Source organism: Oreochromis niloticus, unplaced genomic scaffold (assembly GCF_001858045.2).
Source record: "Oreochromis niloticus isolate F11D_XX unplaced genomic scaffold, O_niloticus_UMD_NMBU tig00008064_pilon, whole genome shotgun sequence".
Lineage (NCBI taxonomy): Eukaryota > Metazoa > Chordata > Actinopteri > Cichliformes > Cichlidae > Oreochromis > Oreochromis niloticus.
Window position 1 is genome coordinate 91839 of NW_020328944.1, and position 8113 is coordinate 99951.

Consider the following 8113-nt stretch of genomic DNA (forward strand, 5'->3'; position numbering starts at 1 on the left):
ACAGATATTTTTCTCAGATCATTGTGTTAAATTGTCATAATCCCCGTGTTCTCTTTAAGACTATCAGCTCTACTCTAAACAACCCTGAAAGCCTCTGCTGACACATGTAATCAGTTCCTTTCTTTCTTTGTAAACAAAGAAATCAGGTCAGCAATAGTACTTCCTACATGTGACCCATCGGTGTTTATTCCATGACTGTAGACATGTTTCCATTTGTCACTTCAGTCTTTACTCTGAAATACAGGAAATGACATCATGGCTCAAAATCTTTGTCGTTAAACCAATTCTTTATTTAACATTTTTTTAACTTTATTTAAGAACTTAAACAAAAAGAACTCAAAAGAACTTCAAGAACTTTAATAAAATACATTCAATAAAAACTTGAACAACAGGAAACTGATTTTTCATCCAACCACTGAAAAGAAAAAAAACAAGGTAACCACTGAACACAAACACTACAGAAGAACAATTTATAAAGATTAAAATGGAACTACAGGAACAGTTTGATTCATAGCCTCATTTGAACTTTAAGGAGACCCGATCTGAACTCTGTGGAGCCTGATCTCCAGGGTTTTAAGTTGGACTCTGAAACCAGAAGAGGATGTTTCTCTCTCTTCAGATTCGCTGTCATCCTGTGATGGGAACGATTTCAGCCCTGCGTGATCATGCTGATGTTTGCACAGAGCAGATAATGAAGTGAATGTTTTAACACATTGGTAACAGTGAAACAGTTTATTAGTAACGTGGGATCGTTTGTGTGCGGAGTATGAACTGAGATTACTGAAGCTCTTGTCACACTGCTCACAGCTGTAGTTTCCTTCCATGTGTGTACGTTCATGATTGTTACGACTACTTGAACATGAGAAGCTTTTGTCACAGTGTCTGCACTTGTATGGTTTCTCTCCTGTGTGGACTCGTTTGTGTGTTTTAAGGTCACTTGCAGTGGTGAAGGATGACCCACACTGATCACAGTGGTGCTTTTTGACCCCACTGTGAAAGAGTTCATGTCGTTTTAAGTCACGTGATGTGGGGAAGCTTCTCCCACATTCTTTGCAGTATTTCAGTTTGTCTCCAGTGTGTTTACGTTGATGTATTTTTAGGCCGGCTTGCTGACTGAAAGTTTTTTCACAGATGTCACAACGGAAGTCTTTCCCACCACCACAGCGATGACAGGGTTGAGAAGTGGATCCATCTGTGTCGCTCTGCTTCTAAACAAAGACACAAAGACAGTGTAAGTCAGTCCTTCAACACTTTTATCCTGAACATCGCCTGAAATAAAGAGCATCTCTGCAGACGTCCAATTACATTTTACTGTTTCGATTAACACTCAGTTTACTGGGCTACAATAAGTACAATACTACCACCATAATACTACAGTAATACTTATTTAATATTACAGTAACATCTGACTTACACTTAAGTACGACCACGCTACTGTTTTTAGGGTACCCGTGCTAAACTACTATAACACTGCAATAATACTAATTTAACACTGCATTAATAACACTGTAATTGTGCAGTTATAACACTCAGCTGAAAAACACTATTACCCCCAATGACACTGTAATTATAACTGGGTATTTTAACACTAATGTTTAAAAGTACTAAAACTATTAAGAAGCACTGATTCTACAGCTACAATACTACAATACCATTAACCAACTTTGTTAACCATAAGAGAAGATTACTGAATGGTTTGGTTCTGTACTTAATTTATGTTTTATTTTATTCCATTTACACCTGACAGAGGAATGAGCCGCTGTAAACCAAAGGCCATTTATGCAGAAATAACAACACCATGATATACCACGAAGCTGCCTGAAGATTAAATAACAGTAACATATCAATTTTCGGCATTTTTAGTTTTTCATGATCGTGTAAACAAAAATCATAACTGAAATGAAAATCTGAATAATGGCTCAGAGCTACTCTTCGGTGCAGTAGAAGTGCTAACATGCTAACACAATTTAATGAGCAGACTTGTTCCAAACAGTCAGACTGAACTTACAAGATAAAAATGAAAATACATACCTCACAGTAACTGCACTTGTAGAGTCTCTTTCTGGTGTGGATCTGTTGGTGTCGTCTCAGGTGACTCGGAGCTTTAAAAGTCTTCTCACACAGGTCGCATTGATAAGGTCTCTCCTCAGTGTGGGTAAACATGTGGCTTTGTAAATGTGCGTCTGTTGTAAAGTATTTGCCACACTGATCACACCAGTACACATTGTCTCCGGAGTGAATGCGTAGGTGTCTATTTCGGCTCCATAGCCGGCTGAAAGATTTTCCACAGATGTCACAGCTGTATGCCTTAATTCCAGAGTGGGTAACTAGATGTCTCTGTAAGTGGCTACTTCGAGTAAAAGCTTTACCACACTGATCACAGCTGTAAGCTTTAACTCCACTGTGGAGGATTTGGTGTCTTTTTAGGGCTTTCTTCCTGGAAAACGACTTTCCACACAAGTCACAGCTGAACGGTCTCTCTCCAGTGTGGATGAGCTGATGTTGTTTTAGTTTAGACTTCAAAGTAAAATCCTTCCCACACTCGTCACAGGTGTTTTTTTTCTCTCTCTTTCTTCTGTGAGGTTTGTCGGCCTCCTGAGAGCGCTGACTTCTCGGTCCATGTTTGTCCTGCAGTGACAGAGATACAAACAGAGGCAGTGAGTGAAATGCATTCATTGAACAAACTGAAGCTTCAAACTCCCTCCATTAACACTAGTTTTAAACCTGAAGGTGGAGTGTGGCACCAAACACCTTAAAGGTCTCTTATCCCCACCTACTGGTAGAAGTCACACATTACATCCAACCTGGTGTTAAAGATAATTAATCATTGTTCAAACACTCTAAAATCATGCCCATCCCTCCTGCTTGTACACAAATATTAAAGCTAACAAACTCAGAATAGTAATAAATGTTTACCAGGTCTGCACTTTTTTATATTTCCTGTTGCTGTTTCCTATTTTATATTTCTATAATTGTCTAATTTATTCAACGATAATAAATCAAATGTAACAGTTACTAGCTTGGTTCAGTACATAAAAAAATAAAAAAATTTTTGATTTAAAGCCTGCAGTAAAATCCTCTGCAGGTTAGTGCAGGACAAGCAGGTAAGTTTACTGTACTGTGATGGATTTAAAGTAAAGAACAGTATGTGACTGGTGCACAGAGACCGTGGTGCTCATGTCAGAGTTAGGTTACATCAAGTGTAGCAGAAATTAACTTAAACTTAAGCTCATGATGCTGACATTCATTCACTGAGCTCCACCTTCATACCAACAGTTTAGTGTCTAATATAAAGACAGTGTACTGTCAGTGTAGAGAATGGAAATCAGCCAGGACAACTCATGAAACATCTGCTGACATCTGGTTGAATTCACAGAGAGCAGCAGGTCAGCTGATCACAGCCTGTACATTAAAAAAATCTACTGGAGCTCTCAATAGAAATTATTGTGAGCTGTGATTCTCTTCCCCACACTGAGCCACTACAGCTGATTTTAGGGTTGAATCCCACTTTAACATCTTCCCTGCTCATTTTGATGTTTAGAGGCAAAGTCATGTAGGCACTGTATACCTTACTTTTACATTACATTAATATAGCACAAGGTTCCGTGTAGTTTAGCATAAAACATATATCAGTACTTCAGCTTTTAATGGAGTATTTCTTAACACTAGTATCTGTCACCTTCTGTGTTGAGCTCATTGTTTTCTCCACAGTGGCTGAGCTGAGTCCAAGTAGCTGAAATTTCCTCTGCTGCTCCGTCAGACTCTTCTTCTCCTGCTGATCAGCTGGGACACAAAACAGAACTTTGTTAGGCTCCACACTGCACCGAATATACTCCTCTTATATGTTATTTATTCTTGCTTACTCACTATTTCTATTGTTTTCCACACAATAGAAATTGTGTGGAAAACACAATTGAGCACCCACAATTTAGTTGAATATGTGCAATGACAATAAAAGACTATTCTTTTAAAAATTAGCAGTACTTTTAAACGTGATAAAATTAGAACACAGATCAGAATATATCAAATCATCTTTGAAATGATTCTAATAACAGGCCTCTCAGAGTGAGGCCAGTTTTTACAATCACATGCCCTGTGGGCCGAAACAACTTGCAATAGAACAACTGAGCTGATAGAGCCAGCTGTGTTTCAGCCTGGAATACATTTATTTTTACCTTTCTCATAAATGTATTTCATTATAGCACTTTTAACGCCAACATGTTGGGATTTTTGGAGCCGGAAGTGACCTTATATGGATGAAGGGTGACGCTAGAATTACTGAGCCTTTTTTCCCCTGGTGCAAGTCCCTACTACTAGATTTACTAGCCCTGCGCAAATTTGCGTAAATTCCCCCGACCCTAACACCTCTTGACACCCCGCTGAGATTTTCACAGGTCTTCAGCGCCATTGTTCTCCTGCTTTTGTTGTGCAAACACACCCTCCCCCAACCCCCAAACATGAGAGATTCAGGTCTTTCCTTCCCTGCAAGGCTACTTTCCTTCCTTACCTGCAGCGTACAATACACCATGGTAGTTTCTATGTGCAATATTTCTCTTCTCATATGCAATATTAGTTCTTGTCAATCCTTGTCACTACATTGCATGCCTGTCCATAAATATATATACACAGAGTTGTACATATATTTATATAGCCACACCGTATATAATATGCATAAAGTCTAGTTATACACACACACACACACACACACACATGTATATATATATATATATATATATATGTATATATATAGTGTGTGTGTGTATATATACATACACATATACATACACACATACATATATATATATATATACATACATACATACATGCACACACACACACAGATAGATAGATAGATAGATAGATAGATAGATAGATAGATATATATATGTGTGTGTGTGTGTGTATACACACCAATATTTTTGAATACACGTGTCCATATTTATGTTTCCAGATTGTTTGTATAGTGCACTTTCTATACCGTGCTCTTTGTACAGTTTTTATTTAGCTGCTTTTGTCTTGCACTGTCCACTTTTTTGCAATGACAATGCAGATTTTCCACTTGTGGGACAAATAAATGCAGATTTGCTGTGTGTGTGTGTGTGTTTGTGCAACATTGGCATTTGTTTACTCAGATCCAAGGCAGGCCAAACCTCTGTGTTACAACCTACATACAAAAGAGAAACATTCACGATATATGGGTACACAAGTCTGTTTTATTTCAAAGTGTTTCAAACTTTACAGCGTTTGCAGACCCAGTGTCCATCATCCCTGCATTTGGCGCAGGTGAATTTCTGACATGTTGCACAGGTAAACCTGCTGCGATTCCTGTTGCAGCTCTCTTGCACCTGGCACTGCGTTGTCTTTACAGTCCCTGGCACAGCAGCTGCAGCAGCTTCAGCAGCCTGCCTCTGTGCTAATATTTCCTTGTGCTGCTTGGTTGCAATATACTGTGTGAATGGACAACGAACCTTGGTAGGGAACAGCTGTTCATCTATGGTCATGTGTTCTCCTGGAGTGAAACTCTTAGCACAGTTCTCGTTGAAGCGTGTCCAGATGTCGGAGATCGCCGCAAATTTGTCTGTTTTCACCCGTTCTGCCCGCGTGTCCCTGTCATCAAATCGAAGGTGTTGCATAATTGAAATGAATCTATCTTGGGGCATTGTCTCTTTGATTACTGGTACCAGAAATCTTTCTGACAAGCAATCCACAATGGCACCAACAGGACACATGATTGCTCTTACAAACAGGATTGAAATGAATGCCATCAGTTCATGAACTGACAAATTCCAGTGCGGCTCGGTTCTGCGGGCTTGATGTACCGTGCACTCTCTGATGGTCTGCAGCATTCCCACGTCTAACAGGCAAAGGAAGCTTTGGAGCACACTTGTAATCTTATGCTGTCGGAAGATAAACAAATAGAGAATGGTAAATTTACATGAACCTCACTCTAAATGGGTTTATATAAATATCATATCTGCTATGGCAGTGACAAACCTTAGCAGACTCTGTGGGTCCAGCTTGCGCAGTGAAGCACGAACAATTTGCTACTGCACTGGGCATTCCAATGTCCTCCTCAACCCACACAGTGTCGTCTTTTGCCGTGTGGCTCTGGCTGGGCTTCCCAGTACCACGGGGCCTCTTCCGTGGAGGCATGTTGGGTTCTTGTTCCGTCTCCTTTTCAGATTCTTCTGATGAGGTATCAGTGGCCTGCTGGACAAATGAAACCTCTCCTCCATCAGAATCTGCTTCGTCCATTTCCTCAAGCAAGGCCAAAGCCTGTTGCGCGGAGAGGTTCTTCCTGTGTGGCAGTGATACGGAGGCCATCCTGATGTGCGTTCTCAGAAATGCGAACAAGAAATGATTCTCCCGCCTGGGTCGGTCTGCTTTTATGCACAGCACTGTGCTGTAGTCAAGCAATGCCACTTCCTCACATACACAGTCACAATGGAACAATGGAAGATCTGTGCTGAGAGTCAAGGAAGGTGTGAATGTGTGTCTTTCATATTTGCAGGTCAGTCAATGGGATATTTTGTATAGGTACGGCAGGCATTTCTGAAAGTTGTAACACAGAGGTTTGGCCTGACTTGGATCTGAGCAACTCTGAGTGAGCAAATGCAAATGTGCCAGGCCTCAAGGATAATGGGTGGTTTGCACAAGAAAAGCTGGAGGAGAAACGAGCTGACGACCTGTGAAAATCTCAGCAGGGGTGCTTAACACCTCGGGACTTGCACCAGAAAATAAAAAACCCAGTAATTCTAGGGGGTGTTGGGTTTAGGGAAGTTACGCAAATTTGCGCAGGTTTAGTAAACCTAGTGTTAACGCCAACATGTTGGGTCTTTTGGAGCCGGAAGTGACCTTATATGGATGAAGGGTGGCGCTAGCTAGCTTGGTTAGCAGGCTGCATTCATAAACTGTGCAGGTGCCACAGAGATGCTAAGTAGCACTTAATAACAGACTAATAAAATAACAGAAACTCTGATTACAATGAGCTCATTTAAAAGCTTTCTTGTAATAAAATTATTTTCTTCTCTGTGTTTCATAATCTTTTGCTGATATCTTTCTGTGAATTAGTTTAAAGCAGCTTGAGTCAATTTAGTCAGATTTTTTTTCAACTGGTTCAAAAAAACTTGAGAACAGACACCGAGGAGAGCAACAGAAAGCCTCATTCAGGAGCTAAACTCAAGATTAACTAAACTCAGATTAACGTTAGCTCGGTGCTTACCTTTAAATCAGTCTTGACAATAAACTGAGAGAAAAACGCCATAAAGCGGGAACTCAGCTTCTTCTTCTTCTGCTTTTGGATTTTTTTGGCGGTTAAAGCTTTAAGGCGCATTACCGCCACCTGCTGGACTGGACTGTTCATATCCTAAACGTTATCAATTGGCCACAAATTTGTTGGAGTTTCTGTTAATAAAAAAGATGGAATTCAAGGATCTGTGATTTGGTTTCTTTGTTTTCACCATTTACACTACAGTTTTCTGCCAGTGTATAGCAAACCCCACAGCTCAAATCAATGAAGAATTTAGTATTTTTAAAATATTGCTTAAGCTGGAACCAGCAGCTATGTAGGCCTAATTTTTAATCCAAACATGTGATAGAGGTTTACCACCAGGAGAAGCAGACTGTAAATAAAAGACTGTGCTACTGAAAACCGTTACTCTGTCTTTGGATTGTAAATATGTTTCCATATCACTTCTGTATTAATTATATGGCTCAAACTATTTGTTATGAAAGCAAAACAAACAAACTGATGTTGTATAAATTGATTCAGGATTATTTACTTTGAGTCCAGAAATCATAGCTGTCTCATCAGATCCAATTGTGACATTAGCTATAGTTTCCGCGGAGTGTACTTGGTTCTGTATGACAGCACAGCTTTTAAGTTGAAATTAAGCGCTTGAGTACAGCCTGATAATTACAGGCCTGCAAACTGTTTACTGATGAACTTTGGAGGTAAAAGTACAGACAGCTTTAGAAGACACAGGACACGAGATGGGTTCAACATTTCTTTTGAGTTCCATGTAACAATCCCTAACTCTGTAATTAAAGAATGTGCCATTTAATCTTGGATGGCTAAAATGGGGTGACTGCCGTTCAGGATTTAGCACAAGTC

The 8113-nt window shown here is 39.8% G+C and overlaps 1 long non-coding RNA gene across 1 annotated transcript; it reads right to left on the reverse strand.

Moving 5' to 3' along the window:
* Window positions 1–1126: 1126 nt before the first annotated feature.
* On the reverse strand, window positions 1127–2490 carry LOC112845605 (uncharacterized). Its single transcript, XR_003218468.1, has 2 exons — window positions 2032–2490; window positions 1127–1208 (listed from the first exon to the last, which is right to left on the reverse strand). It is a non-coding gene; the product is annotated as an uncharacterized LOC112845605 (long non-coding RNA).
* Between the last annotated feature and the right edge of the window lie 5623 nt (window positions 2491–8113).